The sequence below is a fragment of the Anabrus simplex genome, chromosome 5, assembly GCF_040414725.1.
Source record: "Anabrus simplex isolate iqAnaSimp1 chromosome 5, ASM4041472v1, whole genome shotgun sequence".
NCBI lineage: Eukaryota > Metazoa > Arthropoda > Insecta > Orthoptera > Tettigoniidae > Anabrus > Anabrus simplex.
In genome coordinates, this window is record NC_090269.1 from 372,084,393 (window position 1) to 372,099,107 (window position 14,715).

General features: G+C 38.7%; 1 protein-coding gene across 6 annotated transcripts in view; it reads left to right on the forward strand.

Moving 5' to 3' along the window:
- The window catches only part of RIC-3 (RIC3 acetylcholine receptor chaperone), a 292,250-nt gene that overhangs the window by 102,739 nt on the left and 174,796 nt on the right, over positions 1-14,715 (forward strand). The window lies entirely within an intron of this gene.

Here is a 14,715-nt window from a genome sequence, read left to right on the forward strand (position 1 = left end):
CCACCATAGTATATACCATCGGTTAGGTAATAAAGATAACAAGCCAATACTGCCCCCTATGTCTAAATTTACAATCTATTAAATCTATTCTATAGCATCCCACACATGCGCGGATATCCGTCACCACATGTAAGATGCTACCTTAACTACAATCTGCACTAACATGCTAACTAGCTTATTCTACTGCCGAAAGCTAAATTAAAAGAACTGGCTAGTCGTGGTATACCTCCTGGTAAGGAAAACTGTCCGTCCAACTCGTAGACACCACTACCAGCCCCGCCTCGTGTGGTCAGATATCAGACCCCACAGGCCACTTGCTTACAATGTGTTTTTCCTCCCATTCTTTGCGTGACAGGTCACATGAGGCGGAAGCCAGTCCATCATGTGACCCGTCACATTCTTATCTTGTTGTATACGACTTGTCCTTCTTTCACATTGCCAGCACCCATCCATGCTTCTCGCCTTTCCCCACATGCGGACATGCTTAATCTTTTTTACCTTGGGGTGGGTCAGTCCCACCCCAGCCTTTCACCTCTTATATCTCGCACTCCCCCTCACGTATCTTCCAGTCTGCTCCTTCTCACTTACATACTCCTTCTTGCACCCTCACCTAGTATTCTAGATGTCTTCATACACTTCTTTCGGATTATTTACATCTTATACTCTACAATCCACACACTAATTGTTAATTTTCTTAAACTACGCCATAAATGTAATATTTATATACCTCTTTACATTTACTCTCTCAGTCTTCCTTCCTTCTGCCTAATTTCTACTTTTTACAAAGTCTATTCACCATCCCCCGATCAACATATTACCTGCTCGTCTCTTAATACATTCCATTACCAATATATACAAATCTCTTCTTATAATATCTACCTTGTATATAATATAAGTCATTCTACTGACTGTCATCTTGCTCAGGGTGGATAACTATTCCTCTGGCCAAGATGCTCTTCCTCATTCATCAGAGTCTTGCTTGCTCAATCCATCTCCCTAGTCACTACTCTAGATATACAACAATTCATCCCTTCCCACTCACTCTTACTCCCTTGAATCCTCCTTGAATTCACTACACTACTGCACTACACTATAACAATCCCTTCATAGTACATATCCTTATATCTAATACAACTCTCTGTCTACTTAGCAGCATCCTGCTCAGGGCGGATAACCATTCCTCTTATCCCTCGTTCATCTAAATCTTCTACTTCTTTCTCTGAAGACTCCATTTTCCTATTCAACTCGCCATTTTGCCTATCTACTTCTACCTTCCTACTCATCTCCCCCTGCTTCTCTCATCTCCTACCCTCTGTGTTAAACATAGCTCCAACCCTCCCTGCTACTTCTTTCATTTCCTCTTCCTGTCTTATCTCCTCTTTATATTGTCTCATTTTCGCTCTCACCATTCTTGCTGTTATTACCTCAATTTCTTTAAAAATCTGGCTCTAACTGCATTTAAATATTTTGATATATTTGTTCCTCTCTCCCACACTCTACACAACCATGCTATCATCTTGTAACTCTTTTCTACTTTTCCAACTCTTTCTTATCCAACAATTTCTTTTTAATCTCTTCTAAGGCTCTGTATTGCTTAAATATATGCAGGTCCGATCAACCCTCCTCACAAAAAATACATCTTTCCTTATTTTCTCGTCCTACCCATCCCCTGTTTTTCAGAACTCCCATTACCACCAATATAAACCTCTTTTATCTCTGCCCTCAAACTCGGTTTTCGTGTCTGTTACTTCCACCAATTTGTTCAATACTGATAGCGAGTTCTTCTCTCTACATTCCATTATTAAACTCTATATCTAATAATCTTCCCTTTACCCTTTTCCATGCCCTTTCTTTCCTCTCCCCCCATCCAGCACACCCTAACTCACCTAACCCTAAATTTTGTAATTTTTTTTTTACTCTTATTCACTCAGTATCCTTCGTTCTCCATACTTTTCTGAAACCTATACGCTTCTTGTAGCAATTCCCCTCCCCTCCCTTCTTCCAATCTTATCCAATACTTAATCACCTTCTTAGCTATTGTAATTTCCATCGTTTCTCTACACACTAATCTAGCTCCCACATTTGCAGTGCAGTTTGGAAGGCCCATCATAATTTTGCTAAATTTCACCACCACCTGGTTTAGTTCTTTCCTACCCTCCTCCAATCCCCATACGTCTACACCAAATAACATTTTGCCTTTTACCAGTGATTGGAACACCATTTTCTGAATTTTATACTTTATACCAGAGAATTTGTTTTCTAATACCCCCACTGCTGCAAGTGCTCCCCTTCCCTTTAATTTGGCCCTCCTACATTGTTCTTTCCGTAATCCCTTATTACTAATTATTACTCCTAATTACTCTTTTTTTCAGGTCTGATTTCTTCCTGCTCTACCATCTAGACTTTTTCTTTCCTGATTCTCCTTTTCCTACCTACCATTATCTGCATTTTCCTTACATTTACTCTGAGCGACCATCTTTTAGTATATTGAACTACTCACCTAACCCTCTTTGCAACCCACTTGCTGTTAGTGCCAAAATCAATAGATCATCTGCAGATAGCAGGCCCGGTACCTCCCACTTCCCTATCTAAGGACATTGCCACATCTCTCTCCTCCATGTCTCTCTAAAACTAGTCTTAAATCTATTAGACATTGGAACTAAATACTAAATACAAAGGTCTTACGCTAATTTTTTTTTTTACAAAAGTAGTGCCTTAGGTGATATTTACATAGTTTACAATATGTACATTAAATAAAAGGCCTGAATTTGTGGACAAGGAAGCAACTAAATTAATTTATTTTACAATGACTAGAAAACGTCCAAAGTGTAAAATTTGATTTCTCCTACTACATGGATGAAAGTTTAATTTACTAGAGATTGATCACAGCGTGAATTGGGGCTTCTCCAACTGTATGGAAGAACATTAGGTTGAAGGTTTACAGTTGGTTCGTATAAAGGGGTCACGTATGTCGTAAGTATATTGTAACAAAACCGGAACCGTGGTATAAAGCCGATCATGTTGGGTTTGAGTATTCCTTTAGAAAGAAGCCTGGTTGGATGGTGATATTTTATAGGTTAAAACATGTATCCATACAGTAGGAGAAATCCAATTTTACACTTTGGACATTTTCTAGTCATTGTAAAATAAATTAATTTAGTTGCTTCCTTGTTCACAAATACTGGCTTTTTATTAAATGTACATATTGTAAACTATGTAAAAATCACCCTAAGGCACTAGTTTTGTAAAAAAAAAAATTAGCATGAGACCATTGTATTTAGTATTAATTTCCAATGTCTTATAGATTTAAGACTTGACCTTAAGATTAGTATTAGGCTGAAGATGCCCCAAACTAGGGAAAAACATATTCCTAACTAGTGTTCATAATTCATTTAGGATTTAATCACTACAAAATATAATTGTATTGAATAGGTGGACACATTAATTTTATTCTTGAAAGTATTTTACTTATTGTATCTTCAATATGGAACAAAATGAGATTAGTTACTTGTAAATCAATACACTTATTCAACCCTCTCCCCTGTAATTTAACCCCTCAGCGTCGCAGCCATTTAAATAGCTTCCTACCCCATGGCCGGATGAGATTTCAACTACGCGCGACTGAAATACATCGATTCACTTAAAGCATTACTACAAGTATAAGAGTAGCCCGATTTTCACGAAATTTGGAATTCCTTATGACAGAACTATGTACATGCAGATAATTATATAATTATTTCACATTTCCTTAGTAATTTAGTTCCGTGTGATAGAGTTCGAAGCACTCTTTGAGACAGGGACTCAAGTCACACTCCTGGCAGCAGTACACTGATGTCTTCTTTTCGCCGTGTTTTGAACACAGGATACAATGTCTCTGAGGTTTGGATTTCCAACTCTTGGGTGCTAATTTCTTGATAAAATGTATTTCCTGCAACCTTGGAACTGTATTATCTGATGCGCGCCGGCCTTGAATATTTCATTCCCCACCCGAGCGTATTTTGTAAACAAACCTTTCACCAGCTGAACCTGATAAGGTAATTGCTCAATATTTGTCTCTGTGACCTGTGTGAGTATTATTAGAGAATTTAGCAATCAGAATTCACCGTTGAAAACTTCTCCTTGACCTGTATAATTATCTATAGTCTCTTACACGAAATTTCCAAGTACTGTTTCCTCCTCATCGTCACTCTCATCATTTATTTATTTATTTATTTATTGATGTCTTTATTTGTGGCGAAGTTAGGGCTCTTGGCCCTCTCTTACACTTAACCACATTATGCGGCTTAATACTGAATCCAAACTTAATATTCAAACTTAACACAGTGTATATAATATAATAGTAATATAACTTAATATAGTCTAATACTAAAAGATTACATCCTAAGTATAAAATTAGAAAAATAAATTCAATATTAACTACTCTAGGTGGAAATCATAAAATATAACAGTAATTTATGTAAACATTTGAGAACTATTTACTCCAGACATTCACTCACACATTCACACATAACTACATGATATAGCCTACGTATTCAAGAGGAAATCTTTAGACTGTCTTTTGAAGGTAATTAATGAGGAACAATTTCTAATTTCAGGGAGTAAAGCATTCCATATTCTAGCGCCCGACACAAGGAAAGAATTACTGAAGGCAGATGTATGATGTGGAGGTATTGCAATTGTTGACCTAGATCGCGTGTCACGGTCATGAAAGGATAGAAAACGGAAATTACTGGAGAGATATTCAGGTATATTTTCAGTCAAGAGTCGATAGATAAGGGTTGATACATGGTGATTCCTCTGCTGCTCTACTTTTAACCAAGAAAGTTGTGCATAAAAAGGGGATACATGCGAGGCAAAATTCAATGAAAAAATAAATCTAATGCAGGAGTTTAAAGCTCTCTGCAATTTCCTATTTTGTTCACTGGTAGCATCCAGCAACACAACATCACAATAGTTAAAAATTGGAAGTATCAATGTTTGAACCAGTTTTATTTTGAAGTTGAGAGGTAATACGGTGTGGTGAATCTTAAGGGGATGAAGTGATGAGTGAACTTTCCTGCATACGTTAGTGACATGCTCATCCCAGTTTAAAGTTTCATTTATAGTGACTACAAGGCTTTTTACTGATTTACAGAATGGGATAGCAACGCCATTTAGTTGAATGACTGGAATTTGTAGACTGTGTAGATGGGCAAGCAGTTTTCTCTGCCCTAGTACGATAGCTTGTGTTTTCGTTGGGTTGATGGAGAGAGAATTCTCAGCTGCATAACAGCTGATCTGCTCTAAGTTTCGGTTTATATTTTCAATAGCTGCATTTATGTCATTCACTTTTGTGTGACAGTAAATTTGAAGGTCGTCGGCATAGAGATGGTAGTTGCAGTTTTTCAACTTAGAAGATATGTCATTCAAATATAAAATAAACAACAGGGGGCCGAGTATAGAACCTTGTGGCACACCATTAACTTTGTACTTCCACTCCGTTCTCTTATCATTCATGACAACACACTGTCGTCGGTTATGGAGGTAGGAAGCGAACAATTTGAGAGCAGCGTGGCTAAGATGGAAGGAATGCAATTTCACTATTAATATGTCCGTACTGATAGTGTCAAAAGCACTGCTGAAGTCTAGGAGAATGAGCACGGTCACTTTACGTTCATCCATTGCTTTTCTTACGTCATCCGTAACTTTTAGAAGACCAGTAGATGTACTATGTCCTTTTTTAAATCCAGATTGCAGGTGATCAAGTAACGAATGATGCATCAAATATTGGAGCAGTTGTTCATGCATGAGTTTTTCTAAGACTTTCGAAAGTGAAGAAAGTATACAGGCAGGTCGATAGTCAGATGGAGAATTTGCTAGAGATTTTTTTGGTACTGGGAAAATTAAGGCATCCTTCCAAACAGTTGGGAAGTAGCCTTCCGAAAGACATGAGTTACATATGTGGGTTAAAATTGGCAGTACTACATCTATCAAGGTAACGACGAAGGATACTGGGATGTCGTCCACTCCGATTGCTTGTGATTTGATTGATGTTAGTTTTCTTCTTACATCGTTTTCATTTACTTTACCAAATTTGAACAAAGGCCGTTGTGGTGATGGAGTAGATTGAAGAGAATTTATTGTTGTTTGTATAATATGAGGGTGGGTATTAACTATTTCTCTAGTAAAGTGGGCATTTAATTCATCTGGATTTATGTCATGCATATTGGAGTTTGTAGTTTGCCTCCCAATACCTACGGATCTGAGTTGTTTCCAGGTACGTTTTGTGTTCAAGTTACTGGCTAATTGTTGGAAGTACGCATATTTTTTGTTTCTGATTATTTGTTTAACTTTATTTCTAAGCACACGGTACTTTTCAAAATCTTCAGTTGATAATGTCTGCTTGTAACATCTGTGTAGTGCATCTCGTTCAGCCATTGCGGACTTAATGTCATTTGATAACCATGGAGCAGCTTTGCGAGTCACCCTAGCAGTACGTTTAGGTACGTGTTTGTTATACAATCCCAACAATAATGTGTTAAACCTCTTTACTTTTTCGTCATTGTCAGTCAAGTGCAGTATTTCGTTCCACGGGCAGAGATTAGCATCTTGTATCAATTGTTGAGGATTTAAATTTTTCATGTCTCTATAGGTTATCCACTTCGGCTTTGTTTTGGGAACTTTCAAAGAATAAGCTAAATATATGAGATCGTGGTATGATATACCAGGTACAGAAGTTTGTCCGTGTTTTAGTATTTTCTGAGGATTGTTTGTGATAAGTAAATCTATTAGAGTGTGTGAGGATCCGTTAGCCGTGTGCACGTGGTGAGTGGGGTTAAGTGGCAACACTGACATGTTACAAGAGGTAAATATGTTCTGTAAACGATTTGCTTCAACGGAGTCTATTAACAGGTTTGTGTTAAAGTCGCCAAATATGAGTACATGTTCGTAGATAGGTAGGAGTCTTAGCAAATTTTCTTCGAAGGCTGTGAAGTTTCCTGCTTTTGGTGGTTTGTAAACAACTCCAATCAGTACTTTAGTCTTATCAACAGATAGTTCTACAAACATATATGCAGTTAAGGTATCAGTAGATAATGTCGAAGTTTGTATAATCTTCCCTGTTAAATTGTTTTTGTAGTATAGAGCTACTCCTCCTCCACGGCGCTTCGGTCTATTGTGAAAAACTGCATTAAATCCTTCTATATTTACCGAGTTCAGAGGGACCGAGTCCTTCATCCAACTCTCACTAATTGCTACAACATTTACCATGCTTCCTTCAAAAATAGCTTTCAGCTCAGTGTGATGGGCAATTATAGACTGAGCATTGACATGGGCACACAATAATGAGCGGGGAAAGGACAAGAATTCTCTCGCCAGGTGACTGCGGGCGGGGTGAGAGGGGGTCAGGAAAAAACAGAAGGGTGGGAGGGTTCAGTATCAAGGTGAAGGTTGTTTACCCTGCTCAGGGAGAAAGCTACGTTATTACCTGTGTTAGCCATAATCAAAAATAAACAGGGGGCAACTTACCATGGTTTCCTCTTGCCTACGTAAGCCACTTGAATCATTTAAACATTCACTCACACTAAACTTATAATAAAACCACTTATAATTAAAACGTAAATCCATGAGTCATGTACTCTACTAATCACCTAGCCCTGAAATAACAGCATTTAGTTCCACTGTAGTGGTCACAGTGAATTTGTTTTTGTTTTTGCCTAGAACTACTATTCTTCCTTCCTGGGTCCAAACGTTACGCACTCCGAGTTGGTCTCGGGCTCGATTTAACAGATCTTTTCTAGAAGCAGTCAATGACTCCGTACCACTGCTACATCATCTATTTCATTATCACTGCTGCTTATACTGTCACTACTACTTCCGACTAAACTTTCATCTGAATTATACAATATTTCAATCACGTTACTGTCAGTCATACCACGGCTGAGCGCGGCTCGTCACACGGACTGATGAAGCTGCAGCAAGACAGAAAGCAACAGGACAAAACTGAATGAGGGGAATAACATTTATGACGAAACAAACCAACTCGATACATATTTCAGATAAAAGGTCGAGACGTCTTTCAAACGAGATATATACCATGAACAACTGGTTCTCGTATCGTATGACAGAAAGCAGCACTAACTGATGCCTACACAGAGCGCTCGTGGAGAGTTACGAAAATATTACAAGCTGAGAAATAAAGACAAATATAATAAATAAACCGCACTCCCAATATAGAAATAGAGCAAACATCACACGAAAAGACAAACTTCTCAGATCATCATTTACTTATTTTATTCTGTGGGAAAGAATGAAGCAAACAGACTTTTAAAAAAGCAAGAGATTAGTGCTCAGACTTATTTGACCAATAATTATCCTTGCAAAAACAACTACATTATAACAATTTTTCAATTCTTATTTACAACACTGATAAACCCGAAAATGTCTTCTTGGAAACAAAAACAATTTGCATATCAGTAACTCCAAAACGCTTCGCGCTATAGCCGTAAATGCGAAACCATGTATGTGTCTATACCCCGTATAGAGGTCAGCGGCTACGGAAGAAAAGAGGGTCTATACCACGTATAGAGGTCGGCGCTGAGGGGTTAATCATCACCAGTACTTTCTCATATATTAGTTATATTGCCGCCCTCATTTTCTTTGACAGCCCTATCTCCCTTAATCTAGTAAATAGCGCCTCCCGACTCACTTCATCAAAGGCTTTTTCTAAATCAATTGCTGCTACATATAATTCCATCCCTGCTATGCTCACATACTTTGTGATCAAAGTATCCAAAATCCACACATTATCCACCATGGTCCTCCCTTTCCTAAACCCATTCTGATATTCCGATATCCTCCCATACTACTCTGCCCAATTCTTAAGTCCCTGTATACACCTTCGACAAAGATTCAAGGAGTGTTATTCCTCTATAATTATTAGGATCACTTCTAGCCTCTTTATTCTTATAAATTGAACATAATACCGCTTTTCTCTACTCACTAAGAAAGTTTGCAGTTTCCAACATCCTGTTGCAAATTTAACCGTCACCGTCAACTTCGGTTCATTGGCCCCCACTTCCTACCATACCCTGTTCGTAATACCGTTAACACCACCTGCTGCATTTGTTCTTGCCTTACTTAACACCCTAATTACTTCCTGGCTTGTAATCTCCTCATCTAGTATCTGGATTCCTACTTCTGTTTCTCTTATGATATGTCTTGCCCATTTCCCCATGCCAGTTTTCTCCTCCTCCTAAAAGCCCTATAAAGTATCCCTTATATTTGTCTCCTTCCCCATTGATCTCGCTCTCTTTCTTATTTATAGATTCCCAAATCCTCTCAAATCCCTTCTCTTTGCATTATCCGTTTATTCTTTCTAGTTCTGCCTCTTTCCAGCCTTTTTTTTTTTTTTTTTTTTTTTTTTTTTTTTTTTCAATAACTCCTTGTAATCTCTTCTAAGTTCACAATATTTCTCCCTCTTCTCTTGTTCCTCTCCCTTATTAAACTCTGCTAGAGCTGTCATTACAACCTCTCGTTTCCTCTTACAGTCTTCTTCAACCCACCCCGTGACTCTGTTATTATTTCTCCCTTCTTTTATCTTCACTTCCTTTCCCACACTCCATACTGGGAGTTCTATTAATTTTAGCACCTTATCCATGTAATTTTTAACGCCCTTTCATTTTCTACCCTTAAGATATCTCCCGTCTCTTTTAACTCTAATCTCATCTTTTCTCTCGTATCGTTCCAGATATACGTCCATCCCTCCTTCTTATACCTCTCCCTCCTTTTTCTTACCTCTCTCCTCTCTTCATCACCCTCACCTCCTAGTTTTATCTTAATGGGCATGTGTTCTGTTGCCCCACATTCTACCACCTCAAAACTTATCATTCTCCTTAATGCTATCCCTGTGCTTACTCCTATACTACTACACGCCCTCCATTCGATGTGTTGTACGTCATTTCGCCCTTACTATCTCTCTTCATCCACCCATCCACAAATTTTCTATAGCACATAACTCTAACAGCCTTACTCCATAACTATTTATACCTTTGTCTTTACTCCTTCTTCTGTACCCTCTCACTTCGGTATCCTCTCTCCCATAATCTGATACTCTGTTGCTCACTCTTGCATTCCAATCCCCCATTAAAATCATTCCATCTTTATTTCTTCAAACAGTTCCTAAAAAAAAAAAAAAAAAAAAAAAAAAAAAAAAAAATATATATATATATATATATATATATATATAGCGAGCTTGATAGCTGCAGTCGCTTAAGTGGGGCCAGTATCCAGTATAAATATCAATCAATCAATACTGATCTGCATTTAGGGCAGTCGCCCAGGTAGCAGATTCCCTATCTGTTGCTTTCCTAGCCTTTTCCTAAATGATTTCAAAGAAATTGGAAACTTATTGAACGTCTCCCTTGGTAAGTTATTCCAATCCCTAACTCCCTTTCCTATAAATGAATATTTGCCCCAGTTTGTCCTCTTGAATTCCAACTTTATCTTCATATTGTGATCTTTCCTACTTTTATAAACGACATTCAAACTTATTCGTCTACTAATGTCATTCCACGCCAACTCTCCGCTGACAGCTCGGAACATACCACTTAGTCGAGCAGCTCTTCTTCTTTCTCTCAATTCTTCCCAACCCAAACATTGCAACATTTTTGTAACGCTACTCTTTTGTCGGAAATCACCCAGAACAAATCGAGCTGCTTTTCTTTGGATTTTTTCCAGTTCTTGAATTAGGTAATCCTGGTGAGGGTCCCATACACTGGAACCATACTCTAGTTGGGATCTTACCAGAGACTTATATGCCCTCTCCTTTACATCCTTACTACAACCCCTAAACACCCTCATAACCATGTGCAGAGATCTGTACCCTTTATTTACAATCCCATTTATGTGATTACCCCAATGAAGATCTTTCCTTATATTAATACCTAGGTATTGACAATGATCCCCAAAAGGAACTTTCACCCCATCAACGCAGTAATTAAAACTGAGAGGACTTTTCCTATTTGTGAAACTCACAACCTGACTTTTAACCCCGTTTATCATCATACCATTGCCTGCTGTCCATCTCACAACATTTTCGAGGTCACGCTGCAGTTGCTCACAATCTTGTAACTTATTTATCACTCTATAGAGAATAACATCATCCGCAAAAAGCCTTACCTCCGATTCCACTCCTTTACTCATATCATTTATATATATATGAAAACATAAAGCTCCAATAATACTGCCTTGAGGAATTCCCCTCTTAATTATTACAGGGTCAGATAAAGCTTCACCTACCCTAATTCTCTGAGATCTATTTTCTAGAAATATAGCAACCCATTCAGTCACTCTTTTGTCTAGTCCAATTGCACTCATTTTTGCCAGTAGTCTCCCATGATCCACCCTATCAAATGCTTTAGACAGGTCAATCGCGATATAGTCCATTTGACCTCCAGAATCCAAGATATCTGCTATATCTTGCTGGAATCCTACAAGTTGAGCTTCAGTGGAATAACCTTTCCTAAAACCGAATTGCCTTCTATCGAACCAGTTATTAATTTCGCAAACATGTCTAATATAATCAGAAAGAATGCCTTCCCAAAGCTTACATACAATGCATGTCAAACTTACTGGCCTGTAATTTTTAGCTTTATGTCTATCACCCTTTCCTTTATACACAGGGGCTACTATAGCAACTCTCCATTCATCTGGTATAGCTCCTCCGACCAAGATAGTGGGTTCGACCTCCACTGTCGGCAGCCCTGAAGATGGTTTTCCGTGGTTTCCCATTTTCACACCAGACAAATGCTGGGGCTGTACCTTAATTAAGGCCACGGCCGCTTCCTTCCCAATCCTAGCCCTTTCCTGTCCCATCGTCGCCATAAGACCTATCTGTGTCGGTGCAACATAAAGCCAATAGCAAAAAAAAAAATATAAAAAAAAAATTGCATAAACTGAATCTTTAGGATGATTATATAATAGGGCCAGACAAATTGCCTCCTGTACGTCTCTTCCCATTTTAATTCTAAACCATACTACCCCCTCAACCTCACTCTGTATCCTCTCTACCCTCCCCGCTATCTCATTTTTTATTAAAACTCTATACCCCCTGGGTTTCTTTCCATCCTCCCCATTTTTTTTCTTATCACATTGACTACTCTATACCCGTCCCATTCAGTTTCTACCCCCTTTCCCTAACCACGTCCCCACTAAGGCAATTATCTCTAAATCCTTTACTAATTCTACAATTTCTTTGTTTCCTAGCTTCCCCATCAACCTCTCATTATTCAACAGCCCTATCACCATATCTAGTTATTTATTCTCTCCCCCTCCCCCTCTCTGCCTCTGTGTTTCTCCACTTCCATCCTCTACTTCTTGTCACTCTTCCTTGCAAGCCTTCCCCATCTCACTCCTCTTCCTTTTCTTTCTTATAATCCTCCCCCTTTCCTTCTTCTGTACCAGAACCTTTTTTCCCTCCCCAGAAATCTTTCAAACATATAGATCTTCCCTTATTTAACACCTGTCTGCTCTCCATTTTCTTTTGAATCATTACGCTGTCTCCTATTGCCTTCACTCACGCCTTTCACTTCACTCTGCATCACTCGTGTCCTATTTCTTGATTCATTCACCTCTGTGCTGTCCTGGCTTATCAACGTCTCTGCATTCCATCTGGTTGCTGACACTGCTATTCAGCAGTTCTCCACTTCCCAATCTTGATGTGCTGTCGACTTCACTCACTTCCGTAATATCACTCTCCTCTATGTCATTGCTACTTCTCCTTGTGACCTTCGTCACTTCTCCCTCTGCTGTCAGGGTCGCCTTCTGCTCATGTTGATGTTCTTCATCTATTTCCTTTAGCTGGCCCACCGTCCATATACGTGACCATCTGCCATCTCCAACAACCAACTGCTGCTCTCTAACATATGCTTTAAGGCCTTGGATTCTTGCCTCCCGTAAATGCCTGCTCAGGATTCTGTTCTTGATGGCTTCACTGCTCATCTCCTTTCTTATCCTCATTTTCTCACCTTTTAAATTACGCACATTCCTTATCACAATGTCTGCCATCATTGTAAATTATAATTTCACTCTAATGGGCCTCCTTACCTTAACTTTCCCTACCCGGTGTACATCGTCTGTATCAACTTTGCTAAAGTTAATCTTCATCCTATTCTGCACCACTTCCACCACTTTATACACTAGTTCCACTTTAGTCTCTTTTTCCTCTTCTTGCACACCATATATGAAAATGTTCTTCCTCAAAATTCCTTGATCACCCCTCACTACTAATCTCTTCGTCTCTCTCAGGTCTTGCTCTAAACTTCTTACCTTCTGCTTCAATAATTCCAGCTCATCTTTATTGCACCCTTCCTCCTCCATTATCTCCTCACATCTTCCTTAATACTCATCTTTAGGTCCTTAAACTCCTTAGGTACCGGACGAGTTGGCCGTGCGGTTAGAGGCGCATGGCTGTGAGCTTGTATTCGGGAGATAGTGGGTTTGAATACCACTGTCGGCAGCCCTGAGGATTGTTTTCCGTGGTTTAATTAAGGCCACGGCCACTTCCTTTCAACTCCTAGGCCTTTCCTATCCCATCGTCGCCATGAGACCTATCTGTGTCGATGCGACATAAAACCGCTAGCAAAAAAAAAACTCCTTAGATAATAACTCTCAATAACATTTCTCTTATTTGCTCCGTCTGACATGCCTCTCTAATCATTTCTTTTATCGCTTTGAACTCTTCCCATCCAATGGAACCCACTGGACCTGGACCAGGATTAACTTCAACTCGTCCTATTATCAATAGCACAACCACCACCACCACCACCACCACCACCACCACCACCACCACCACTACCAGTAAAGCTGCCAACATCCCCCTTTTTTCACCATTTATCTTCACTTCTTTCTACTTTCCATTCCATAGTGCCATCTCCCAATCACTATCCTGTATTGTGCCAACATGTTGCCTATTACTCCTCACTCAACTCAGGACATCCGCACTCCTTGCTTACTCAAACATGATTAGGTATTTTATGTGAAAGGAACCATCTTTTCTGTTGAACATAACAGCTCGGTAATTAAGTAAATTATATATGTACTGAAGAATGGGGCTTCATTACATTCATGTAGAATTTTACAGTTGCATTCTGAAGCCAAAATGTTCATAGTGTACAAAAAGAACTTTTAAACTTTAAAAGCTTGACTATGACATTTTTTAAAATATTTTAATGCATCTTTATAAGGATATAAACTCTTTCCTAACCTAAGACATCGTTCTTAATAGAACTGTAATTATATCCTGTGATGAGGCATTATGTTTTCCTCGTCACATCAAGTAACCTGAAGACAAGAGTTGCTTAGGTAATATCACTTGTGTGAATATCATGGTACTGCAACTTCTGACCAATTATTCTCCATCTCTCCTTTCGTGTTATGGTTTGTAACCAGCCTGATAAACCACTTCTAGTGTAAGAACTACCCTGTCTCGTACACAGGACTTCCATTGTCATTTCTCTTTATGTGGATGAACAATTATAAAAGCTCATGCACACAGCACAGTGATTACTTTTCCACCCTCACAAAGCTTTTCTTGAGAATTTTTATCTTTCAAACTCAGTAGATTACCTTTATACTTTTTTTTTTTTCTTCAGTAAATGGTTAATGTCATGTTCAGAAAGGAATTTATCATCCATCGCCTCTCAATTTCTTTTAAAGAATTCATTTGTTCTCCTTAGT